Source organism: Pelophylax lessonae (genome assembly GCF_965119305.1).
Source record: "Pelophylax lessonae genome assembly, chromosome: 5".
Lineage (NCBI taxonomy): Eukaryota > Metazoa > Chordata > Amphibia > Anura > Ranidae > Pelophylax > Pelophylax lessonae.
The window spans coordinates 380,631,286-380,643,279 of record NC_138772.1 but is presented as its reverse complement, the minus strand read 5'-3'; the positions used below and the strand labels follow the sequence as shown (position 1 = coordinate 380,643,279).

The window sequence follows — 11,994 nt, the reverse complement described above, 5'->3', positions numbered from 1 at the left end:
AATCTATCTCCTGATAAGACAGAGCCTTTGGAGGCACTCTGCACATGCTCAGTTCGGTGTGTATTCCTAGGAGAGAGTGCATTCGATCAGCAGAACGCCAATCAGCACTGTCCAGATAGAGGGTCAAGGATCATGCAGCCCCATAGGACAGTCAGAGGAGAATAAAAACCCCTCCTACAAGCTTTAATTGGACACTGATAGAAGTCACAAGACTGCTATATACAGCTGATGAGAAAAGGTATTTAGCAGTTTATATTTTCTAAAAGAATTGCATTTCCATGTTCTGTGTACTGTGGGAGACCAGATATAGTGAATGCAGGGTCCTGGCTGGGTTTAGTAACACTTTAAAGCAGTAGTATTTTTTTGACTTTTACCTACAGGTAAGCCTATAATAAGGCTTACCTGTAGGTACAATTAATATCTCCTAAACCGGCACGGTTTAGGAGATATTTGCAGTGCATGCAGCCGCTCACGAGAGCGGCGCATGCGCTCTGAAGGTCTGGCGGACCTTCAGCTTCCCTTGCCGGGAGCTTGTCGGAAAATCACTCCCGCGCGCATGAGTGACGTCATCGCGGCTCCGGCCAATCACAGCGCCGGAGCCGCCGAACCTGGAAGAGATCATGGCAACACCCGCAACGGTGTCCGGGGGTCCGTGTCGGGGCTTCGTTCTAAGGTAAGTAATACATAATGAGCTAGTATGCGATGCATACTAGCTCATTATGCCTTTGTCTTGCAGGTTTTTTTTTTGTGTTTACAACCACTTTAAGCTGCAGCTGTAGACACTGTGGTTGCTCTACTGTATTAAAAGCTCCTCATTTTGCTGTCATCCTCCTGCTCTGACAGGACTGTAGTTTAAACCTCTCCAGCCATAGTTATCTATTTATTATGAGAAACCTTCCGTATTTTTCCGCCATTCACACAATAATCTGCACAACCAAACTACCCGCGCAACGCGCATCTAGCCATACAATGACCGCCTAACATCCATTGCACACGCATGCACCTCTCCGCCCCTTTGCGTCACGTCTATTAGCACCGCCTATAGGGGCAGTCTAGGCGTGTACGACTGTTTTCACGCTCCTCCCCTTGCAGCTGACTGCTTGCGGCGTGACGCGGGCTACGAGTTTTGTATTTTGTCAGCCGTCCTCTAGATTAGACCCCGCCCTCTAGCTGAGCGGTGACTGCGGTTCTCCGAAGTTCGGTGTTTGTGCTGCTCGTTTATCTGCACCGTGTGGGGCTCTACGTAGGCTGCGCTCTGGCACTGAGCCGGCGGTGTCAGGCAAGTATGGAACTATAATATGGACAGCGTGTGCTAGGCCGGGGCTCTGTGTGTGTGTGCCCCTAACTTTACTCAGGCAGGAGGTGGGGGAGGGGGAGTGGCCGCTCTGAACAGTTGTCTCATTGCTGAGTTGCTATCGAGAACATTAATGGCTGATTGTTTATATATAGGATTTACTGTTGCTTTGTATAGGATCTAGTAATACGTGTTCAGGTTGTTGGTTTTTATATAGGATCTAGTAATGCTTGTATTGGCTGATGGTTTTTATATAGGATCTAGTAATGCTTGTATTGGCTGATGGTTTTTATATAGGATTTACTATTACTTTGTGTAGTATCTCTATTCTCTAGTAATACTTGTTCTGGCTGATGGTTGTTATATAGGATCTAGTAATGCTCTGTATACATCTGGGAATAGTTTGTGTTTTACTAGACCACTTACCTACTGGGCACTTTCACCCCCTTCCTGCCCAGGCCAGTTTTCAGCTTTCAGCGCTGTCGCACTTTGAATGACAATTGCGTGGTCATGCAACACTGTATCCAAATTTATTTATTTTTTTTTTTTTGCATGTGATTGAGTTTTCTTTTGGTATTTAACCACTTTACCACCGGAGGATTTTGCGGTCTTACGTCCAGGCCACTTTTTGCGATTTGGTGCTGTGCGACTTTAACTGACAATTGCGTGGTCATGCGACGCCATACCCAAACGAAATTAAAGTCCTTCCCCCCCCCCCCCCCACAAACAGCTTTGATCATCTGCGATTTTTACTTTTTGTGCTATAAACGAAAAAAGTGTAAATTTTGAAAAAATATTTTTCACATTTTTTTTTATATGAAATCCCCCCCCCCCCCCCAAAAAAAAAAAATCAAATTTTTTTTTTTTCACATTTTTGGCCAAATTGTTTTCTGCTACCTATGTTTGGTAAAACAAATCACAATAAGCGTGTTTTGATTGGTTTGCGCAAAAGTTATTGCTTTTACTAACTAAGGGAAAGATTTCTGTCATTTTTGGTGTTTTTTTTTTTTTTTTAACGAGTAATGGCGGCGACCTGCGTTTTTTTTTTTTTTTTTTTTTTTTTTTTGCGGGATTGCGGCGGACAGATCGGACCCTTGACTGACATTTTTGACACTTTTGGGGGTACCAGTGACATTACTAAAGTAATCAGTGCTATAAATATGCACTGTTACTGTAAAAATGACACTGGCAGGGAAGGGGTTAATTTTATAGGAGAGGGAGGGGTTAATGTATGCCTGGTGCTTACTGACATGTGTGGGGGGAGGTGACTGAGTGACACAGGGACAGATCGCAGGTTCAGCTATGCTGAACCCTGCAATCTGTCACTGTCTGTCACTTAGGAGATCCGCCCGCTTTGTTTACACAAGCGGGCGGATCTCCAGACTCGATTCTCCGATGATCAGGGAAGAGCAGCGGCGATCGCTGACGCTCCTCCCCTGGGAGGAATCCAGCGACGTAGGTCTACGTCGCTGGACGATAACGTGCCACATTGCCGCAGTAGCAGCAATGTGAGCAGATGTCCACTGTGGTTTTTTTTTTTTTTTTTGATAAACAAATGAAAAAAAGAAAATTTTCAAGAAAAAACTTGCCAACTGGGCTAATTCTGACATTTCTCTCTTTCTCTCAAATATGTAAAAATCTGTGTTTTTTTTTTTTTTTGCTAGAAAATTAATTAGAATAAACACACACCTATATAGTTTACTGTTGTTTTTTTTTTTTTTTTTTTTTTTTTTTTAAGCACAGACCATAGGAACTAGAATGGCAATTGTTGCAATTTCACACAGTAGTCCCCGTTCACATTAGGTCGCTCCGACTTAGGGGGCGACCTATGAAGTCGCGTGCAGCGCGACTTGCACGGACTTCACATAATGAAAGTCAATGCAAGTCGCCTCCAGGTCGCCCCAAAGTAGTACAAGACCCTTTTTCTAAGTCGGAGCGACTTGTGTCGCTCCTATTAGAACGGCTCCTGTACTACACAGTGGGAGCGATGGTGCACGACTTGTCAGGCTGACCAAGTCGCCTGACAAGTCGTACCAGTGTGAATGGACACTTAGCGCCACAATTTTTCTTTCTATCATTGGACACAGCTTCTGGTATTCTTAACTATTGGGTTATGCTGCCCCCTACATGCATAGGACACTAGGCAGAAAACATTCTGGCTACTCCCTCTCCCTGCTATAGGCGCACAGTTTTTTTTGTTTTTTTTTTTTCTGCCTAGTTAGGACCTAGTTACTTGCTGGGATCTTTGGTCCTGGCAAAATATTAGGTGAAAAAAGATTTTTCTTGTGAGATCTACGGTCAACTGCTGGACTGGGAGATGGGCTGGATAATCTAGATCTAGTGGTCACCCCAGTCTGGCCAGTGAGCGCATGCAGGCTTCGGCTCCGCACTAGGTCAGTTGTTACCTAGCCCCACTGGACATGGGCTGGCCCTGCCCGTTAAACGTCTGTGAGAGTTTGCATACGACCTGGCCTCAGCCTGAGTCGCAGCGTTCCTCCTGGCCGACAGATTCCCCATTTCGATGGAGAGGAGGAACTGTCTGGAGCGGTGCCTGCCTGGTTCCTGGTATTGTGAGTAGCTGCCCCCCCCTCCCCTGGAGGGTTTTGCGGTGGACGCGGGCCCCTCCATGGAAAGAACGAATCCCCGGGTTCTGCTCTTAACTTGCACCCCCACCCTCCACTATTGGGGGGTTTGTATGGGTGGTCTGGAGACCCCCTGGGGTGGGGGCTGGGTGCCATGATGGGACGGGGTACCCCCCGGGTTCTACTCTTTCCTTGCACCCCCACCCTCCACTATTGCGGGGTTTGTATGGGTGGTCTGGACACCCCCTGGGGTGGGGGCCGGGTGCCATGATGGGAGGGGGGTGCAGCGCCGGTGACCAGATGATGGGCTGAGCAGGGTGGTGGGGGGATTGTTCCTGATGACCATCCTGCCTTGTGCCTGTCCTGTAGCTAGGGATACTGCCTGGGTCCCCCGAGAGCCTTGCGGTGCTGCCATTTTCTTGTTGCCCATAGGCTACAATGCAGGGTGGTTTGCCATTCAAAACAGTGACAACCATGACAGTGGAGTCTGAGGGTGGCATTTCCGGCAGTGGGAGCCCCTCCTCATCCCCCCTAGTGCTTGACTCCTGTATGTTTTTAATTTCCTGATCACATACATGCAGATTCTCTTGGTGACTAGAGGTGCCTGTCTGTGTGTAGTGAGCCTGGTGGGGTCCTCTACCTCTCTGCTTAGGGCCCATTCGTGCTTGTAGCTGGCGACCAGGTGTTGCTGCCAGTTCGGTGGGGGGAGTCCCTTAGCAGTGTTTACCCTTATTCTGTGTGTCCACCTGGGGGCTAATGGAGGCCTTGGAGCACATATCTTCACCTTATCCCCTCTCTTAGGCTGCAGGCCCTCTGGGTCCCCACCATCCATCCATCCATGCACTGATGGCGGTCCTGGAGTCCCTTGTGTCCCGGGTGGAGGTGGTTTTCAGGCGAGGGCCAGGTTTCGTCCTTGACGGTTTACTTTCAATGTCCATTGGCCACTCATTCCTTGTTGCTTACTTTTTATCCAGGGAGTTTGACACTTTGCTCCTCCAGTGCAGTCTCCTTTGCCGCCGTGGGATCTCAATTTGGTGTTGTCAGTTCTCCAGAAGCCTCCTTTTTTGAAAATATTGGGGCAGTTCCCCTGCTTACGTGATCTCAGAAGGTGGCCTTTTTGGTGGCTATTACTTTTGCGCGCAGGGTGTCAGATCTGGCGACGCTGTCTTGTCATTCACCTTACCTTGTGGTTCACAGGGTGAAGGTGTTGGTTCATCCATATCTGTTGTTTCTTCCAAAGGTCCTCTGATTTTCATTTGAATGAAGACATTGTGTTGCCTTCCCTGTGTCTCAGGCCTCAGCATCCTAAGTAAATTGCTTTGCATTCCCTGGATGTGGATCGGGCAATTAGGGTGTACCTGGCAGCTACGGAGTCTTTCAGAAAGTCAGACTCCCTATTTGTCCTCACGGATGGCCCTCAAAAAGTGTTGTCTACTTCTGCTGTGACCATTTCCAGATGGATCAGTCAGACAGTGATTCAGTCTTATTCCATTAACCACTTAAGCCCCGGAAGATTTTACCCCCTTCCTGACCAGGGGGTATTTTGCGATCCGGCACTGCGTGACTTTAACGGACAATTGCGCGGTCGTGCGATGCTGTATCTAAACGAATTTGGCGTCCTTTTTTTTTTCTCCCACAAACAGAGCTTTCTTTTGGTGGTATTTGATCACCTGTGCGATTTTTTTTTTTTTTTTTTTTTTTTTTTTTTTTTTTTTTTTCTTGCGGTACTGCGGCGGAGAGATCGGACCCTTGACTGACATTTTTGCCACTTTTGGGGTTACCAGTGACATTTCTACAGTAATCAGTGCTATACATATGCACTGTTACTGTAAAAATACACTGGCAGTGAAGGGGTTAACTTTTTTTTTTTAAAGGGAGGGGCTATGTGTGTCCCTAGGGGCGTGCTTTCTACTGTGATTGGCTGTGGCTTCAGATGTATGAAGAGTGATCAACGGTTCTACATAGTAGAACCGTATGATCATCCTTCATACACAGGGGAGAATGACAGGCAGCTTGTTTACACAAGCCGCCTGACTTTCTCCCTGTCCCCCGCCGATCGCAGAGTGACCGGCGGACATCAAAAGAGAGAACGGGATTTTTGACTTACTGTAAAATCCATTCCTCTGATGTTCATTGACGGACACAGCACCCACCCATCTATTGAGTTTGGGTTTTTTTCTTCTGACACTGCTTGTAACAAAACTGAGTATTTCTAGCAGAGAGTGGGAGTATACCCCCTGGGACTGCCCCATAGGCATAGTCAAGTTCTTTCCTGCCTAGTGTCCTACTAGTGTAGGGGGCAGCATAACCCAGGTAGTCAAGAAGATGAGGAGCTGTGTCCGTCAATGAACATCAGAGAAATAGATTTTAAGTTAAGTCAAAAATCCCTTTTTTTTTTTTCTCTATCGTCCATTGACAGACACAGCCTCCGTCTTTATTAGCTGAATGGGTTATGCTCCTCCCTGCAGGAGTAGTCTAGGCAGGAAAAATTTGAATGTACACGCCCACACTCTCTACTCACTTTGCTAGCTAGTGTTTAGGGGGATCCTCCTGGTGATCTACAAGCAATGCCGACTGGGGCTTCGCACTGGATAATCTATATCCTTATGGTCCCCCCCAGTCTGGCCTACGAGCGTGAGTAGGTTATAGTACTGCACTAGGCCTTGCCGCAACGGTGCCCTTGTCCAGAGTCTGCGAGCTACTGCCTCGCTGGGACCCGATGACCTGGAACGCCCTGAGTCGCAGTACTCCCACTTTAGGTGGGAGGAGGTCTGACCGGAGCGGAGCCCACCCGTTCCATGGTATGGTGCGTAAATGTGACCCCCCCCCCTTGCCCCTGGTGGCCTTGGGGGGGGGGGGGCCCTCTTCTGGGGATAATATGACCATTACCTCCTATAAAAGATCCCCCTGGCCTGTGAGGCACCCGGCCTCTGTGCCATGTCTTCCTCTCCCGTTCCCGCGGGGGGCTATGCAACTGGTGCGCCTGGCATCCTAAAGGAGGGTGGCAAAGTACCTTGTTGCTTCCTGGGTCTTGTAGATCCTTGATGCCATCATTGTGGGGGTCCCTGGCCACATGGCTTGCCGTGGGCATCGCTATCTTAAGTGTGGGCAATGTGTATATTTTTCCCATTGACTTTTATGGGGCAGCCATTTTCCCATTTAAAATGCATTGGCAACCATTTTTGTGTGGTCCTATTGTGCTGCACTAGCAGCGTGACCTTTTGCATCCAGGCCGAGGTCACTTCCTGCTGCTGGCTGTTCCGGAGAGTTCTCTCTGGAGGTGGTACAGTACTGGGGTCCTTGCGGGCATATCCCTGCACACTCTGCTGTTAGAGTTTGTTTGTGTGTGTGTGTGTATATATATATATATATTTATTAAGGGGGGCTCTGCAGACCAATGGGATCGGCGCCTCTTAAAGCTCTGGAAAACCTGGCAACAAAAGTTGATTTTGTCATAAAAAAAAAAAAAAAGAGTAATAGCCGAAACGGCCACTGCCTTCTCCATCTTTGGTGGAGTTCTCTGATTCAGAGGCTGATGTGGTCACCATGGACGCGCCCCCCCCCCCACCTGAAGGGTCGCTGTCCTCGCAGTCAGATGGTGAAGAGGCAAACAATGCACCGACTCCTACTAAATTTAGATTGGAATTTAAAAAAAAAGCAAGTTTAAATGTCCCAAATCACAAAAAGTTATAATTAATGACTCAGTATAAGGAAACTTATAACTGAGGAGGCCAAATGTAAAAAGGAAGAACTACAGAAAGTACTGAAAGGACATTTTGTCTTCCTTAAGATGGATGCATGCACACGTCACAGAGTCAATTTTTTTGCTATTAATGTTTTCATTTGTGGATGAAAATAACAAAACAATAACACGGACACTCGGATTAAGGCTCCATTCACACCTGGGCGTTTTCAGCTCCAAAAACGCTCAAAAAAAAAAGTTTACAAAACGCCCAACAAGTAAAATCCCATTCATTTAAATGGCCCCTGTTCACATCTGAGCGTTTTTAACGCCTGAAGCAAAACGCCCAATGCTCAAAAAAGTACATGAGCTTCTTTTTGGGCAGATTACAGGCGTTTTCCATTGTTCTCTATTCAATCTAAAAACGCCTGCACAAAAAACGCCTGAAACAAAAACGCCCTGGTGTGAATTGAGCCTAAAGGACACTCAGGCACATCACACCAGTGATTACCTTCAGAAGTTAGTGGAGGGTGTTCTAGAAGATTTTTAAATGACAAAGGAACAGATTTTATGTGTTGTGACAGATAACGCTTCTAACATGTTGAGCACAATTGAGAAGATGAACGCAGATGAAGAAGGTAACAAACAGATATTAGAGTTAGAGGAAGACAGCTCTGCAAGTATTGGAGCAAGTTTAGAAACTGAAGAGAATGCTGACATTTTTTTTAGACAACTTTGTTGAAGAAGCATTGAAGCTTGCTACTATTCATCATGTGATGTGCTGTTCATACACTGCAACTTGCAATAAGCCATTTTGGATCAAACAGCTCGCTGGGGAAGCACTTATTTAATAGTGAAGCGTTTGCTTGAACTTAAAAGACTTCATAGAAGAAATGGACAATGAAAATCTTGCATTAACTGAAAGCCAGTGGACACAAACAAAAGAGCTGGAGAACCTTCTTTCTCACCCCATCACTGTCACCAAGAGGTTGCAATGTGACGATCTAACCCCGGGTAAATTCCTCTTGGAATGGAAGAGCCTGTTGTATCGCCTGAACAAAAATGGAGGGTTAATAGCTGAGGGCATTGCATCTTCAATGATGAAAAGAGTCTTTTGCTGGAAAATGAAATCTTGTTAGCGGCTATTTATATCGACCCAATGAGCTGACTTTTGTTGAACAGTGAACAGACTGCTACTGGGGAAAAAGGCCCTCTATGATGTAGCAGTTCGCATGAAGGGATTACGACCTGAAATACCTCCACAGGATGAAGTTCTTTTAAGCAATAGTGGTAACTCAGGATCATCTTCTTCGAAGAATTAGACTTTGATTCCTTCTTAGACAAAATCGAAGTTGCTAAAGGAAAGTGATGTCGCATAAGCGTTATAGAACCAGTAAATGTCCAAATAAACAAAATTCCAACAGGAGTTTTATAAAGCACTAAAAGAAGTTGAAAAGTGTGATCGCTTATCAAAACTTACTGTTGAAGAAGCCATCCTTGTTTATCCAGAGATTGTTAGTGATGTGGCCAGAAAAGTTACTGCAATGCCACCCACCCAAGTCAGTGTCGAAAGATTAATAATACATATTAATACAGAGGAGTCGGAAGTACAGAAAATGGAGGAGTCGGAAGTACAGAAAATGGAGGAGTCGGAACATTTATCTACTGACTCCAGAGCCCTGCTCCTGTGACCCGGTTAAGGGCTCCTATGTTAAGCCTTTGGTTATTTTCCCCACCCCTCATTTTCCTTTTGGCACTGCTTTTGGACGTCCCACTAGGTATGATTTATGGAGCGATGTGTCCGTCGATTAAACGAAAGCGAAAATTTGGATTTTTGCTCATACTGTAAAATCCATTTCTCTGAGTTCAACGGACACAGCACCCACCCCTCTATTGAGATCTGATACTTCTAATACTGCTTGCTACTAAACTGATTGCCTAGAGAAGAGGGGGATTAGATACCAGCTGTGGACGGCCCATGGGCTTAGCCAGGTGTTTTTTGTTCTGCTAGTCCTACTCCTGGAGGAGGCAATACAACCCACTAGTTATGATTTATAGACTGCTGTATCTGGCGAACTCCTCCGATAAATACATTTTACGATAAGTGCAAAAATCGCTTTTTTTTTTTTTTATTTAAATCAAATTACTGATATTAAAGTGGAGTTCCAGCCTAACCACATACTCGCCTGTCCCACGGTCCAGCGATGCGTCGTCTTCTCCCTCTCTGCTCCGCAGCGCGGGCATCACTGGTGTGGGCACCCAGCTGTGACAGTTTGCGGCTTCACAGCCAGGTACGCACTGCGCATGCGCGAGTTGCGCTATGCGTCGTGATTGGCCGGCAATCTTTTGGGACCTCTGACATGTCCCAGAAGATTGCAGGGAGGGAGAGAGGAGAACTTCCGCTCAGGGCGCCGCGGCGCTCCGAGCGGAAGTGAAAGCGGGTACATGTCAAAACTAGGTACCCGCTCCCCCCCTAAAAATGACATGCCAAATGTGGCATGTCAGGGGGTTAGGACTATTTAAAGCGGAAGTTCCACTTTTGGGTGGAACTCCGCTTTAACGTTTTTAATGATATTTAAATTTTTATGAGATGCACCTGTAGAACCAGACTCTCTTGGTAGTACCCCACACAAAAAGCTGGGCAGTCAATCCTCAAGTGTTCGGTGTGGATCTGGGGGCATTCCGAATAGAGGCTTATTATCTAAGTCGTCGGATCCATTGTGGTCTCAGTACTGGTAGGCCAGAAGCCTCCAGGTTATGTAGGGAATCACACCAGTTTGGGAACGTCGACAGCAGGCCTTTCCAGAAAGCTGAACAGTTTCTGAAGCTGATCAGGGGAGCAGAGATAGAATTTAGTCCCTTGTTTATGCACCATAGGATGGAAAATATGGCCCCAATATTAAGTAGCCTTTGCCACGTGGATCACTTCAAGGAGAGGGCGCAGCAGCCCCTGCATGGCCCGTGTTTGCCTAGAGACATCAGGATAGATCTGAATGAGTACCCCATCAAAGTCAACAGGGTTCTTAGACCGGGCATGATGCTTGTCGTTGGAAAAATTACGAAAAATCACATTTCACTGCATTTAAAAAAACTAAACAAAGTTGGCCCATTTTTTTTTTTTTTTTTTTGTTACCAAACGTATGTAGCATAAAACAAATTGACCGAAAATGTTAAATTTTGATTTTGACATTTTTTTTGGGGGGGAATTTTCATATTAAAAAATGTGAAAAATATTGCTATTTTTGCAAAATTGACGCTCTTTTTTTTTTTTTGTTTATAGCGCATGATCAAATGCCACCAAAAGAAAGCTCTGTTTGTGGGGAAAAAAAGGACGTCAAATTCGTTTTAGGTACAGCGTCGCACCACCGCGCAATTGTCAGTTAAAGTCACGCAGTGCCGAATCGCAAAATAGGCCCTGGTCAGGAAGGGGGTAAAATCTTCCGGGGCTTAAGTGGTTACATGATAAATGGTTTTCAATTTTAGATATTTGTAATAAAAAAAAAAAAAAAAAAAGTGTGACTTGCACTTGTAATCAGTCCCCTTTTTTACTCTGATACCCCTAACTAAAATAAAGTGAAACCAATTGCCTTCAGAAGTCCCCTAGTTAGTCAATAGTCTACCTGTGTGTAATTTAATCTCAGTATAATTACAGCTGTTCTGTGAATCCCTCAGAGGTTTTTAGAGAACCTTTGTGAACAAACAGAATCACGAAGGCCAAGGAACACACCAGGCAGGTCAGAGATAAAGTTGTGGATAACTTTTTTTTTTTTTGTAAATTCGTTTATTGAAACAGAGAAATAAGGCACATAACAAGCCATCAGATAAACACCGTAATCAGTAACAGCGTAAATTTAGGAAACATAGCTCTCGATTGATACAGACATCATGGAGTAACAGGATAACAACATAGTGGAACTTGGGGGCATACAGCCCCTGATATTCAAACACAAGCATTCCGACCCCCTAGAACCCAGCCCATACGGGAATATGATACTAAGTGTATAGTCAGGAGCCCAAAGGCCATCACGGGGCCAACCCCGGGCACCACCGGCATCTAACACATGGCCGGCATCAGGCGTGGATAACTTTAAAGCAGGGTTAGGCTATTAAAAAAAAAAAATAAAATCCCAAGCTTTGAAACTTTACGGGGGACTGTTCAATCCATCATCCAAAAATGGAGGGTGTATGGCACAGCTGCAAATCTACCAAGACATGGCCATCCAGCTAAACTGACAGGCCGATCAAGGAGAGCATTATTCAGAGATGCAGCCAAGAGGCCCATGTTGCCAGCATCCTGTTGTGGAGATGCTTTTCTTCAGCAGGGACAGGGAAGTTAGTCAAAGTTGATGGGAAGATGGATGGAGCCAAATACAGGGCAATTTTTAGAAGACAGCTTTTTAGTCTGCAAAAGACTTGACTGGGGTGGGGGTTCACCT

The 11,994-nt window shown here is 45.9% G+C and overlaps 1 protein-coding gene across 1 annotated transcript in view; it reads left to right on the top strand.

Moving 5' to 3' along the window:
• Positions 1 to 1,102: 1,102 nt before the first annotated feature.
• Positions 1,103 to 11,994, top strand: part of CEP192 (centrosomal protein 192) — a 506,433-nt gene continuing 495,541 nt past the window's right edge. The window contains exon 1 of the mRNA XM_082258491.1: positions 1,103 to 1,279. The gene's annotated coding sequence lies outside the window, so the exon portion shown is untranslated. The remainder of the gene's footprint in view (positions 1,280 to 11,994) is intronic.